General features: G+C 38.7%; 1 pseudogene; it reads right to left on the reverse strand.

Moving 5' to 3' along the window:
- Window positions 1-12,523: 12,523 nt before the first annotated feature.
- Window positions 12,524-16,008, reverse strand: part of LOC149542912 (putative V-type proton ATPase subunit H pseudogene) — a 131,105-nt pseudogene continuing 127,620 nt past the window's right edge.

Raw genomic sequence — 16,008 nt, forward strand, 5'->3', positions numbered from 1 at the left:
CAACATCTTCATCTTGATCTCTACCGTCTATATGACTTTAAAAGGGAGAGAGCTTTCCCCCTCAAAGGATCAATCCATCTTTTGAATATTGTTATGCTACAGGTTTTCTAACAGGTTTCTTTGGAGCTTTGTGGAGAACTTCTCATTTCTTGTCTCATTCTCTCATTCCATCATATTAGCATAAGATCATATGGAATTCTTAGCATAGTTGCATGTTAGTTTAGCTTTGATTCTTGCAATAATCTCACATAGTTTAAATAATGGTATTGTAACACTCTCATTCACATTCTAGCATAGCTGCATCTTGCATTTCCATTCAAGTTTAATCTTCCATCTTGCATTGCATCTTTGAGGAACTCATTTTAGACACTGGCATTCTTGCTCTTGTCTCAAAGAACCTCCTATTGCATGGTTTACTAGCAAGAAGCACATTTCTAAGGCTTGGCTGAGAGCCTTCATGTTTGAATACTAGCTTCTTGCACTCTATGGATAGGGAGCTCTAAGCCGGCATCCAAGCATTCCAACTCATGAAATTGTTTGGATAGAATGGTTTAGAGTGTGACACAAATCAATTGTACATTTTTGGTGCCCACCGTGGAGCTGGACTGTACGTTTCACCCTGCATTTTCCTATTTTTGCTTGCATTTCCTTTACTGCTCTACATTTTTTCCTTTTTTACAGTCGCAGTCTTGGGTAACATTTTTCCAATATCGTGTGATAGTTCACAGTACTGTCGTGTGACACTTTTTTTGGAAATAGTGTCACACTTTATGCCAGCATTCTATCATCCTCTGTCCAAAACTCTATCGCATGGCTAAAGAATAAGTACTGCCTGAATAGAAACTATCACCCCACTATACTGTGAAGTATCGCGTGACATTTGTTCAGCAAAGAGTATTGCCTGACAATTTTTTGCTCATTCCTTGAGGGTTGTGATCAAATTTTTTCTTAGCTGGCTAACTTTTGTTTTAAAGTAGATTTCTAGGTTGTTTTATAGAGGTTTAATTCATATTTTTTGTGATTATTTCATGCTAACTTGTGGGCTAATGAGTTGTGATTGCAGGTTGCCCTCTTTGGTGAAAAAAATAATTTTGAAACCTTGCATAAAAAAGAATGCATGTCAAAGCTTCAAATGCACAAGGGCTACTAACATTGTTTGTAGGGCTGCCCAAAGCATAAAAACCCAAACTTTCTTGCTTTTTTGTTTTCATGTGCGGCATTGAATAATTGTTCATTTTTATAGGCACATAAAACTTGTGATTGGAGTCTTTTGGTAATAGGAGAGTATGCTCTTCACCCTCATGGTGAATCAAAAATCTTGACTTTCCATTTGGTTTCAAAAGCAAGGGGTAACTGAATCTTCCTGGTGTGTTTGGGAGAAAAAGATTGGAATAGGAGAGTATGCTCTTCACCCTTGTGGTGAACCAGAAATTTTGACTTTCGAAAGTTGATCCACTTTGTGTAGTTAGAATCTTTTAGAGGGCCTACTCTCGAACAACCTGAGAGGAATGACCCAAGTGGGGACAAGCTGATTACTTGGCTCTTCCAACCCACTATAAACTCAAGGCTACCAAGGACACAAAACTTTGGTAGACGTAGTGTTTGTCTTCGCCTAGTGTGATCGCTTATGGGATTTTGACCATAGGGAGATTACTAGGCAAGAATGCTTAAGGTACTCTTGTGATCACGAGATTGGTTACTCATCGCAAGGTGAGGTTTTCCATAATTGGGAGCAAGAGGAACACTATGAATGGAAGCCCAATCTAGAAACCCTAAGTTAGTAACTACCCTTTTTAGCTACTCAACTTCTTGGTGCAAGGATCGATCCTAGTGGACTACCCAGATCACCCCAAGATTTACACTCACCATATGTGTTCCCTTGGTTGTGCTTATGGAACTTCCATGACAAAGACAATATCTCTTGTGGGAAACCACTTGGTGTGAGGCAAAGGAGCATCAAGCCTGGGCCAAGTTGTTGAGTAATGAACTATGACTCTAAGGTAGATTGCTTGGCTATTGTTTTTGATGTTTTGACTAGTGTTAATGTTCTTGCAACATAAAAATTCTGATAAAAATTTGTTAGGAAGGTCATTCTGATATCCCAAATGCGTATTGACAAGGTTGTTTCTACCCTTGATCAATTATTTTGAGACATGTTACAACACTTACTATTTGCAAACCTTGCTATTTACTGATACGAACTAAAACAAAATGCTATATGATTGAAATGACTGTGTGATTGACAAATTGAAATGAACTTCAAACCAAAAATTGACTTTTTTTTGCACAAAACTAGGACTCTATCACATGCTTTCACGAGAAATATCACGCGAATTTTTTTTCAAAAAATTTTGTCGCATGTCAGTATTAAATTTTGTTGCACTGTGTGCAAGATTCTATCACACTTAGTTCAAATATCTATCATCTGAACAAAATGTGTCACACCATTCTTGAAATTCTGTTGTGTGACACTATTTTTGAACTTATGTTGCCCTTCTTTTGGGAAAGTATCACCTAGAGTCATTTTGGGTCAAAAACAGAGTTTTCAATTGGATTTATTTGGTCTAAGGAGCATCACGCTAGTCACCCTTGATCCTAGCTACGTATCAGTGTGTGAAGAATTTTTCCTAGGTTGAAAAGATGGGTTTAGTCTGTCGAATGTAAGTCTTGAAATGTCTTGATGAATCACTTGTCTAAATTCAGCTATTATTTTATTCTAGCTATCTGATATTGAGCTTCTCGCTCGTCCGCTTGGCTTGAGTCACCCGTGCGGTAAGATCTTGAGCACTATTTGACAAGCCATCTATCACATTTTGACAAGTGACTAGTCCTAATCGTAAAAGCTTCAAATTTCACTCGCTTTTCTTGTCCTACTAAACAAAGATAACTCTTTACATGCTAGTCACAACTAGATATCAAGTTGGTAACGGTAGCCACACACCTTTCATTTTCAAACAATTGGAAACACCACCCAAACGTCCTCGCAAACAACCTTGTGATAAGAATCTCGAATTTTCTCAAACACAAATGGCTAATGTTCAGCACAACCTACTTTATAGTTTTGAAAATCCATTTGGTACACCCTTTGAGACACCCCAGGATACAAGTGGTATAGTCACTATGGTGTACCCTGATGAAATTAAACATTGCTTAGAAGAACAAGCATGTGAAATCCAAAAGACTTTGGAGGCTATATATGCTATGGAGAGAGAAAATCAACAAGTTGAAACTGACAATCAAGCATGCTATGAAGGATATAAAGGAACTTGTCCTTGAAATCCTTTTGAGAAAAATGATGGTAATCACATGCCTCCAAAGACTCCTAGAGCTGCCACTGGCACATGTCCTTCACCTAAACCATCTCATCATGATAGTGATGAAGAAGTAACTAGCGAAGACGTGATCAAATTTCAACAAGATGGCTTTGCCCAAAAACTAATGCTCAGAGCTTTAGAGGAAAATGGAGACCAATACTTCTAATACATGGCAGCTAGGGGATGGAAACTCCCTCTAGGTTTTAATGTTGAACATATTATTCCAAAATGGGAGCCCACTGAGGCTGAAATCTTAAGGGAAGAAATATAGGAACTAAGGAAACAATTTGCACAACTACAAACTTCAAAAGAGCCACCTAAGAAATCATTTGTTGAATCAATTTGCACTCTTCCATTTGAGAGGAGTCTATACATGCTGCCATTTCCTAAGGATATAGAGGTTCCTAAGTATGACAAATACGATGGAAATGGTGACCCTCATGACCATGTGAGACATTTCTATGCTATTAGCATGGACTTTATGCATGAAGACACCTTTCTTATGCATTTGTTTCCTAGAAGTCTAAGAGGACAAGCTATGGAATGGTTCACAAAATTAAGTCCTCTTCTTAAAAAACATTTGACAAACTTGCACAACACTTCATCCAACAATATTCATACAACATTCAACATCCTGTGACTGTGTTAGACTTATGCAACATCAAACAAAAACCAGGAGAATCTTTTGGAATATACCTTCAACGATGGAGATCTTTATACTCTCGGTATCCTCGGCAAGTGCCTGAGGCTGAAAAAGTTGACATTTTTGTCAATACACTTAAACCCGAATTATACTTTGATCTAAGAAAGTAGTTATTCACATCCTTCAATGCCATGGTAGAAAGTGCATATCGCATTGAGGATGTTGCTATCAAAAGAGGTGACATTGCCATAAACAAGGATAGAGTTAACAATGGAAACAGTAAAGACAAAGGCAAACCTTGGAACAAAAACAAGTATGTTGTCAATGACGGAGTAGTAGACACTCCAAACACTAAGGAGCCTGCGTTTAACCTTTCTAACGCCATCTATGCAGCAAAGCAACAAGAAGGTTCAAAACCACAACCCTTTGACAAAGGCTCTAAATTTGTGAAGAAGTGACGTGTTTACACACCTATGGTCAAACCTTATGAAGTGTTTTTAAAAAGCTTAATTGCAAACAAATTGGTTACCTTACTAGACAACTCACATCCTTACGATCCACTCGTTAGACCTCCATGGTGGAGAGAAGATCATACTTGCAGCTATCATCGAAGTAAAGGACATAACACAGAGAATTGCTTCAAACTCAAAGATGTAATTCAAGACCTCATCAAAGCTAGAAAAGTTGTTACAGATGGCCTTGTTAAGAATACTGATCATAAGGCTTTCCAAAAATTGTTACCTAAATACAAAAAGGGTGAGACCTCAAGGGTAGCTACCAAAAAGAATCATGATGCCAAAATTAGTTATGCTTATGCTAACACTAATAATGTTATAAGCATGCTTGAGCCTATTGAATACATATGTATGGAAAGCTCCAACAATGACAACTGGCCAAATTATGATGCTAAAGATGAATGACCAAGAGTGGTCTTAAGGACACGATCCACTCCTCAAGATCATACTGATACTAGACCCAAGGTGGTACTCTGAATGGCTGAGTCTTCATCTTCTTAGGGTGAACCACTTAATGCTGTCACTAGGGGGCAATCTAAGGTTGTCCTAAAAGTTGCTAATGATCCTAAAAATGCTTCATCATCTAAGTAACCAATTACTTCCAAGATCTCCAACTATGATCTTGTTAGCTAACTACAATGCACATAAGCACAAATCTCCATTTTTTGAATTGCTAGAGTTATCTCCTTTGCATAGGGATATCCTTGAGAAAGCTTTACATTTTGCCAATGTTCCCACAGATATTGATGCGGAAAAATTCTAAGCTATGGTGAACCACATCTCCTCGCCTCACTATCTCACCTTTTTTGAAGAAGATGACCGAGCTCTCAGTCATCCCCATAACCTTGCTCTTCATGTCGAAGTTCAAATCTTTCATACCCGCATTCATCGAGTCCTGATAGAAAATGATGCAGGGTTAAATATCATTTTGTTTAATGTAATCCAACAATTGGACATGTCTAATTTTTCCATCGATCCTAAGTGCAAGATCACTATAAAGGCCTATGATGAGGTTGAAAGGCCTTCTAAAGGTCTAATTGTACTTCCAATCAGAGTTGGTCTAATTGAGAAGAATGTCATTTTCCAAGTCTTAGACATACCACTTGCATACAACTAGTTGTTGGGATGGCCATGGATTCACGATATGCAAGCAGTACCCTCTACATACCATCAGTGCATTAAGTTCCCTTTTAATGGTACTAAAGTAGTTGTCCCCATCGACAACTCTATGTCTATCAACACATTATGTGCTGCTGAAATGCTAGTCCTACACAATCACTCTTCTCATGAGCTAGCACCATCTTTCATAGAATGTGAATAAAAAATAAAAATGATGAGCCTTGGTATGGACGAGTAAACTTTGGACTCTATTGCTGCCTTACCAATTTCCCCTCAGTCCTATGGGAAACCAACTATTGTAGAGAAGTCTTTTGCTTCTGCTATGACACTTTTTGGCACTTTTGTGCAATCTTCCATACCACTAGAAGTAGAGAAGGAAGAACAGGCCATTAGGGATTAGATCTACAAAGAAGAGGAAGATGAGGAGGTTACAGTGACTACTCCTATTTCTCCTAAAAAAATATGGAAAAGGCTGTAAATTTTTGACAAAAATGGGCTACCAGGGCCACGGGTCCTTAACTGGTTGTAAGAACACTCTAGTTGAACCTTTAAGTCACACTCAAGGTTGTGATGCTCGAGACACTGTTGGTCTAGGCTTTGGGCTAAACAATAATACACCAACCTGTGATCAAAGATTGCTCATGTCTAGTGAATTAGAGGATGATGACTCTTTGGTAATTGCTACTACTGCACAAGATGAAGACTTTGTTCATCTCACTTCCATCCTTTGGGGAGAAGAAATAGTGACTGCTAACAATGAAGAAGCTTCTACCTCCCAACAATAGGAACAAGAAGGGTCTACTTCTGAGGACATAAATAGAGGACGAATTAGGTAGAATATTGCTCATCTCATAGCTAGGGGTCAAAGTACAGATTCTAATGAGTATGACTGGGAAAGCCTCTCTGATAGATCTTGCGAGCTAGGGGTGGATGTCATTCATGCCTATGCAACCCAACCCAATGTAGTTGAATGATCTAGTATGGGGTCGGATGAGTTTGACTCACAACATGTCTCAATGGATCATGCTAGTTCCTCCAGGACTATTCCTGAGCTGGACTCCTTTGTGACATTTTCTATAGGCTCAACTTCGCAGGTCACCAGAGATGACTCCTTCCATATCAATCACATTGAACCTTCTCCCTCACTCTCGCTAATTCACCTAGATCTCATAGATTGGTCTATCCAAAATCAAAGACCTAAAATACGGTCTTTCCAAAATGACTATGAGATCACTTGTTATCTAAATGCAATTGAACCTATCATTTCTTCCACCAGCAAACCCACAGTTAACATGACGAAATCAGATATCAAGTACCTTAGTCAAAAAATTAAAAGGAAAAATAAGCGATCAGATGGCGAAAACCACATTGTGGCGGTCTTTGATCCTCAAAAAAGTAAAAATAAAGGTGTATCTAATGGTGAAAACCTCTCTGAGGCACCTGCAGATGAGGTACTTGGTAGTCTACCAAGCTATTCTTAGGATAGATCTTTGGTTCTAGTTGAACCTACACAACCTATCAACTTGGGAATAGAAGAATGTCCTCAGATTATCCATGTAGCTCAATCTTTGTCAGATGAAGAAAAGACACAGTTTGCTCAATTCTTTCAAGACAAGAAGGTCAACTTTGCATTGACATACTCTGACATGCCAGGGCTTGATATAGATCTCATCATGCATCACTTATCAATCTCACCAGATGTCAAGCCTGTCAAATAGAAGTTAAGAAAAATGCATCCACATGTGGCCCTACTAGTCAAGACAGAGTTAGAAAAACTATTGAATGCAAACTTTATTAGGGCCATTGATTATGCCGAGTGGATTTCCAACATTATACTTGTCTCCAAGCATGACAAATCCATACGAGTTTTTACTGATTTTAGAGATCTCAATAAAGCGTGCCCCAAGGATGACTTTCCACTACCAAACATCGATATGATAGTGGAAATGACTGTGGGTTATGGGATGTACTCGCTCATGGATGGATTTTCTGGGTGCAACCAAATAAAGATAGCTCCAACAAACCAAGAAAAGATAGCTTTTACATGTGCATGGGGTACATTTTTCTGGAATGTCATGCATTTTGGGCTCAAAAATGTTGGCGCTACATATCAAAGAGCAATGACAACCATCTTTCATGATATGATGCATAAAAACATGGAAGACTATGTTAATGACACATTGGCAAAATCAAAGAAATGAGACACACATCTCAAAGACCTTAGTTTGATATTGGACCATATGGAACAATTCCAACTTAGGCTGAATCCAAAAAAATGTGCCTCTGGTGTCACTTCTGAAAAATTGCTAGGTTATATCATTTCAGTAAAAGGCATCGAGGTTGACCCTGAAAAGGTCCAAGCTATCATGAATATGCCTCCACCAAAGACTATTAATCAGCTTAGAGATCTGCAAGCATAGCTACAATCCATAAGAATATTTATCTCTCAATTAGCTGATAAGGCTCAACCTTTCAATAAAAAATCTGCATAAAGGATCTACCCATATTTGGAATAGTGACTGTCAACAAAGCTTAGATCAAATCAAAGGCTACTTGGCAAAACCGCCAGTTTTGATGAGACCCATTTTAGGAAAACCTTTGATTCTATACATTTCAGCTACGGATTCTTCTCTAGGAGCACTCTTAGCCCAAAGTGATGACAAGGGTAAAGAAAGAGCCATATACTATATCAGTCAAACTTTGGTGGCTTATGAACTAAATTATAAAAGTATAGAGAAGGCATGCCTTGCTATAGTTTTTGCCTCCCAAAAACTCCAGCATTATATGTTGACCCATATAGTTCACTTGATTACCAAGATAGGCCCTTTGAAATATCTATTAAGTAAAGCTGCACTTACTAGTCACCTTGCTAAATGGATGATGATACTTTCTAAAATTGACATTCAGTATGTTGAACATAAGGCAATCAAAGGACAGGCCATAGCTGACCAGTTGGCTGACTTCCCACTTGAAGATGTAGCACCCATGCAAATTGAGTTTCCAAATACCTTGATCATGTACATTACTAATAGAATATGGAAGATGTTTTTTGATGGATCCCACACACAGAATGGAGCTAGAGCAGGGATTTTGTTTGTTTCCCCTCATGGTTATACAATTCCAAAGTCCTACAAACTATTATTCCCATGTACAAACAATATTACAGAGTATGAAGCATTAACAAATGGGATCAAAATGGCCCTTGAATGGTGAATAACTGAGCTACATATCTATGGGGATTCTCAACTGGTTGTGAACCAAGTGAATAATGAATATCAAACAGAGGATGACAAGTTGATCCCTTATAAAAAGTTAATTGATGCTCTAAGGAATTATTTTACCTTTGTAACATTTCAATAGATTCCTAGAGTAGAAAACAAGGCTGCTAATGCTATGGCCACCTTAGCATCTATCCTCCAATTGCAAGAACATGAATCATGATTTGAGTTCCTGGTGGAAGAATTGCATCATCCAGCCTATGATTCCTCAGATAACTAGGTGTTCTACACTATTGTGGGTCACAATTCCTCCCGCTATGTGGCTATTTTCTCCTACTTACATGATCAGGTTATTCTCAAAATCCTCATGCACAACCAAAAATGCCAACTCCTTCGTAATGCCTCACACTACACTTTGGTCTCTAGTGACTTGTATAGAAAAGGTCTAGATAGAACGTTGCTTAGGTGTTTAGAGCTAGAAGAGTCCGAGAACGCACTTGCCGAAGTCCATGATGGCATTTGTGGGGCACATTCTAATGGCCTTGCACTTGCCCGAAAACTACTTAGGACGGGTTATTACTAGCCCACCATGCAAGTTGATGATGTGCGCTATGCAAAGTCCTGTCAGAATTGTTAGCTCCATGGCAACTTGATACATGCTCCCGAGCGAGAGTTAATCCCTTCTGTGAGATATTGGCCATTTCACCAATGGGCCTTTGACTTGGTAGGAAAGATTCATCCAAGTTCATCTAGCAGTCATAAATTCATCATCACAACAACAGAGTATTTCACTAAATGGGTTGAAGTTGTACCATTATCTACTACTACAGGAAAACATGTTGCCCTATTTATACTGAATCACATCATTTTTCGATATGGTATCCCATCCTCTATTGTTACGGATAATGGAGGGTAGTTCAAGAATAAGGGCTTAAAATAGTTGTGGAAAAAGTTTTGAATTAAGCAACATTGGTCCTCCGTTTACTATCCCCAAGGGAATGGCCAAGCTGAGGCCTCTAATAAAACACTACTGAAAATCCTACACCGCACAGTTCACAAGTCTGGAAAAGATTGGCACTTGCAAATAGATCTAGCACTTTGGGCCTATAAAACCTCTATTCATACTCCTATAGGGGCTACACCCTTTTCTCTAGTCTATGGCTCTGAAGCTGTTCTCTTGTTAGAAGTCGAGATACCTTCCTTGTGCATCTCCTTACATGGGTTAATAACCGATGAAGACCATAGAGCTATGCGAGTATAGGAATTAGAGACTCTTGATGAACATCATAAGGATACTTTTGATCACATGAGGGCTTATCAGAAACAAATTTCTACACAATATAACAAGAAAGTTCACCCCTATGAGTTCCAGGTTGGTGAACTCGTGCTTAGAGAGAATCCAAAAAATTAGCAACATCGAGAGCAAAAAGGGAAATTTGAACCTAACTAGTTGGGTCCTTACATTATCACAACAACATTTGGGTCTGGTGCTTATCAGTTGTCTACTTCAGAGGGGGAAGAACTTGTAGAGCCTATCAACATCCTATACTTAAAGAAGTTCTATACTTAAGAGGCTTGTCGCTCAGCTATCTTGTATATATCTATGATCCTAAAAAAATCCTAAAAATCAGAAAATATCCTGAAAAAAGATCATCTTAGTGAAAACCTAGCAATAGGCACTTTGATGTATCACCAAAAAAAAAAAAAAAAAGTCCTGAAAAAAATCTGTCAAGTGGTGAAAACCTGGAAACAAGTGCTACTTGAAACCCTCGCACCTATGTCTATCAGTCTCAATCATCCACTTCGCTACACACTTCCTAGCTTGGAATTGTTTCTTGTCCTCATCTCAGGGGCATAGCTACTTAGCCTATTGAGGTAATTTTGTGCATTAGGGTTTCTTTGACAACTCACAAAACAATGTTTCTCAACACTACCCCCACCCACTTTGACATCAAGTGTTTTTCAACACTTTACAAATAGTTTACCTATGATCTCTGATGTCGCGATATTTCTCACTATCAAAATCAAATCTGGAAGAAATGGCCAAGTGACTTACACACACACACTTTAAACACTTAAAACAACTGAGTTATGCTAACCTTTGTATACTTTGTGTGCTATCTATGATGATTTCTTTGCCATATGTTCCCTCCCTAATAGTCTTTCGAGGATGTCATTGACTAAAAAATTGGGGGCATGGGACATAGTTTCTTGATTTCTTCTTATGGGTATACTTTGTTTGTCTATAGTGTTGTAAGCATTTATGCTTGACCTATCCAACATGTTGACTTACAAATGTATCATCCTTGACTGTTTTGCAAGACCACACTCGGGGGTTATCTTGGCACTTATGCCTTGATATAGGTTAATCTTGCTAAATTAAACTTAAGGAATCTAATCATGTGGTTATCTTGACTTACATGTCTCTGATGCTTAGATTGGATTTCCACATACCTATCTAATATCGATCATATTCATATCCTCATAGTTATACTAGTGATGGTTGTATGATCTCATGATGTCCCTAATAAATGCTCAATGATGAAATTAAGAGTCTAAATGTTATGAGTTTCTTGCTAGTAAACCACTTTGCATAGTAGCTTGAATTTTAGGTTCATGTCATTTTTTCTAGTTGCACATTCCTACATGTGGGAAGAGCTCTCTCTCTTCATCTTTTTCACGGACATATCAGCTAGCTGCTTTTATCTTTTGCCTCTGCTTGTCTTTTCACCTTCTTAATCTTTTGCTACATTTCTTTGCTAACCTGTCATCACAAGGGGTTAATCCAAAATTCATCACATACGATCTATCCAAGTGTCACATTTTCACAAAAACATTTAAGTCTATACCACCCATATGAGAGATCAAAATCAATACACATAAGAATATACACATACATGAGCTGAAAACAAAAATTGAAACATCACATGAAAGCTGAAACATACATTTTGAGACAAGTACACAAGAATATCGATAAACCTAGTATCTCATATATATATATATATATATATATATATATATATATATATATATATATATATCAAATGTGTCATGGTACATATACAAATGTGAGATCCAAAATTTGGATATATGTCTCAAAAATACATGAGGTACAAATCAAAACACAATGTCATGTCTAATTGCCACCCTCTGCAGCTAGTGCTGGCCCTAGTGGAGGAGCCTATCTCCTATTCGGTGCCTGCACTACACCCTCTGATCTGCCTGCTCACTCCAAATAATTAGGAAGACCCTATCCTGGTGGTACCACACTCCTATAGGTGGCATAATAGTATGCACCTCGAGCACCATGATGCGCTACCTCTCGCCTCATAGTATCCTACTCTCAATGCAGCTCATCTGCTCATGCTCGCTCATCCATCAATTGCTGATCCCATACTGCAATGGTCACCCAAGCTGCCTATAGCTCTGGCTCCAAGGCATGGATCCTTGCACCCTACTCCTCTCCTCCTGCTAGCTTCTTTGCGGGTGCCTCTACCCTCACCGCTCGCCATCTCCTCAAGGGAACCTCCTCCTCTCCACCATCATCACTATCAGACTCTAAGGACTCCTCTATCACCTATATTGCCTATGCTTGCATCCTCCTCCACCCTGCTCAAGAACTCTCCCCCTCCATCTGCCTATCCCCTCTCCCTCTCCCTCTGCCTCCTCCTCCTCTGCCACCACCTCCACCTCTCACTCCTACAGGTGCTACATCTAGAGTGTGAACCAGGGGAATGAGTGGCTTTGCTTCTCATAAAGATACCCTGGATCAGCCCCTACATCTACCACATTTGGGCGATAATCTGAGGGAGTCACCACTAGTGCTGCAGTATCCCAAACTGCTATCTGATAGTCCAGCATTGGTAGCCATCCCAATCCCTCATCTATGCACATCCAAGCATAGGTAGTGGTCTCCACTAACACCACCTGCTACTTTGCAAACTATCAGCATACATGACTAATCACAAACTACTCCACAATGTCTGTGCTTTGACCAACCAGCAGTCTGCTATACCACATGTAGTCTAACTCCCATGAATTTGACCATCGCTGACACTCCTAATACGGTCCCCATGTGAATGTTGTCAGCTCATCAAACAGGCATTGGTAATAGGTCACATCTCCAATATGCCTCTGTGGGATGAAACCTCTATAGAAAAAAAAAGTATGGCTGGCTGCACTCTCATGGTTGCACCCATGGTCGGATCATAGTGATGTGCTACCAAGCCCAGATTTGTGCTAACACTGCTCTACATGCCCATGACCCACCCTCATGGTATACTATCTCATGAAGCTCGTGGTACATCTTTGCCAGTATAGAAGGCCCCCATGCCATCCTATGTGGTTGGGAGATCAGATCATATATCAGTCAACCCCATCCTAGTGGAAAGCCCTTCTGGCCTCGGTCTGTCACCAAGGCCTAGGCTACCAAAGAGCATAACAAGTTGGGCAAAGGATAATCATATCTGTATTCAGTCATCAATCTCTCCCAACTCAGGTGATGGTCCAGAATGGTCACATCCTAGAAAAGCTCTTGCACTCGCGCTTGCCCCTCTATTAGGGTCATATCATAGTACACCTATGCCATCACAAAACTTAACATTAGTACACTTGGCATCCAACATTGAAATGGCTAAATCAATAAACTACTAACCAAGTAACTTATTGGCTTGCCATGGCATGGCATTCATAGAATGAAATATACGTCCTCCAAGGTAATCAACACCTTGTCGATTGGTAAGTGAAAGGTGTTATGCTCACTATGCCACCTCTTTGCCAGTGTAGATAGAAAATTGTGGTTTTCTCGAATATGGGGCATCCATACAACCCAACGCAAGCCCATAGCAACTAGCACAATCTGCTCCTCATCACTAAAATTATCCACAACATGCAAACCAACCACCCTAGGAGCTCTAATCTGTAATGCAGGGAATATCTCATGTCCAGGTAAAACAAGTAATCATCAATAATAGTCACATGATGAAAAAAAGCATTAAAAAAAACAACAAAAATAGTTGTGCGACACTTTTCACATAATGAGTGCGACATTTTTTTTGAAACAGTATCGCGCGACACTTTTTTACATAGGAGTGCGACATTTTTATAATGTGCAACATTGTGCACCGCATCATGCAACATTTGGGTATCGCCGGGGTGACATATTTTTTCTAAATGGTGCGACACTTTTTTTGAAAAAATGTGTCGTGTGACAGTTTTTCTAAGCCTGTGTGATACTTTAAAAGTATCGCATGCCTTTTTTTCAAAAAACTTAAAAACGTGAGAAAAAATTCACAAAAAGCTTGAAAAAGAAACAAAAAGGTAGTCACTTACCGACGCCCCATATCACTCTGGCTAGTTGTGCAACCGACTATGCTCAAAATGGTGTTAGTAATAGTAATCACAATAGTACACAATAGTAATAGTAATAAAAATAGTACAAGTGAAAGTAAACATAGCATACATAACAGGTTACATTCTTCATGGATCCCTTAACATTGAATCACATCTAATTTATCTATTCATCTAACATCACATCCTCATGAAATAATAATGATACATCCAATGTACTTAAACAATATACAAGTGTCCTCTTTAGAATTACATTTTCGATTTTCTCAATCATCCATTGTACACGTCACAAGGTATGATAGGCTTAAAAGAATATACATGTGTGAAATAAAGTATATCATCATTCTAAATCTAATCCATGATGCAATAACATAAATAAAACCATACATCATACATGATACATCATCATAAGAGATAACCATAAATCATCAAACATAAATATCTAAGTGCACGATTCCTCCCAACTGTAATAAGCATCATTAGACCATCGTGGGTCCTAGCTATCCCTCCATGCGTAACATTCCAAATCACCAAAGATATCATCGATATTAACATAGTAGGAATGTCACTCGTAAATCATACTACATCATATGCAGAAAAGAAATCTAACATGCAAAGTAAAGCATAAGATAACATCATCTGACATATGAAAATCATCAATATATGGATACATGTCCACCATCATAATCCATGAAGATAGATGCCAACAAGAATGCATTAGCCACGGTGTCTCAGACGGATCTCAAATGATAAGAGTGATAAAGCACTACCACTCGACCACATGGAACCTAAGTGATCCACTCCCACCATGCTAAGGAGATAATCTCAAGTCCCAAATAGGCTATCAAAATCACATAGCATAAATAATCTCTAAATTTGGGAATCTTAAAAGTATACTAACTCAAAGGTTTCAATCACAAAATTGACATCTTATTCTCAGAGGCACACAATGACATGTAGGAAACCTACTCTATAAGTGGGCAAGTGTCATCATATAAATCATGTAGAAATTACCCTATCAGTTAGCTTAGGACTCTAGGGTCCCTACTGATCCTTATGCGGCCACTAGTATCCTCTCATACTGACAAGGCATACTATGGAATGCAAGGTCGCAACCAAGCTTTCTCTCTACTCCCATCCTAGTTTGTACTAGCACTTGAGGCATGCACGAGAACAAAACAATTATCTTATTAGGTTCATTTAGTTAGTATTAGGTGAGAATGTTTTCACTTATTAAAACAACTTACAATGAGTTACCCTGGTAGCCACTTAGGGCCCCAACCCCCATTGCAAGCCACTTCCTGACACTACAAGTAGATAACCTACCCTAAGCTCATGGAATCATAAATCTCATAATCACCCCAGTCCTATATAAGTGACTAGTGTAATCACCTAAAAATGGTCATCTAGACTATTAACCCCCTTCTCAGCATTTTGGCTAAATTAATTTAATCATTTATCTAGACCAAATTGCTAATAATCAGTTTATTTGATTATAACCTATAGTTTGACTATGCTATCCTAAGTTCATTATTTGATTAAAAGAACATGTCCCCTTTTAATTAAAATAAAACACCCCATTCTTCTAACCCACTTAAAGTGCACACATAAAGTACTTTTCTATTTTACAATTAAAATAAAAGGCTTGTGAGACTTTTGTCTTATGTGACAAGTCAACTTATATTCTATTGGTTGACTTGTGTGTGCACATGGATCACTCCTATTTTTGAATTCCATCGTTGATCATCCACCATCTTCATCTTGATCTCTACCGTCCGTATGACTTTAAAAGGGAGAGAGCTTTCCCCCTTAAAGGATCAATCCATCTTTTCAATATTGTTATGCTACAG

Source organism: Cupressus sempervirens, chromosome 8 (genome assembly GCF_028749045.1).
Source record: "Cupressus sempervirens isolate cs-2001-9-10 chromosome 8, ASM2874904v1, whole genome shotgun sequence".
In the NCBI taxonomy this organism is placed as follows: domain Eukaryota; kingdom Viridiplantae; phylum Streptophyta; class Pinopsida; order Cupressales; family Cupressaceae; genus Cupressus; species Cupressus sempervirens.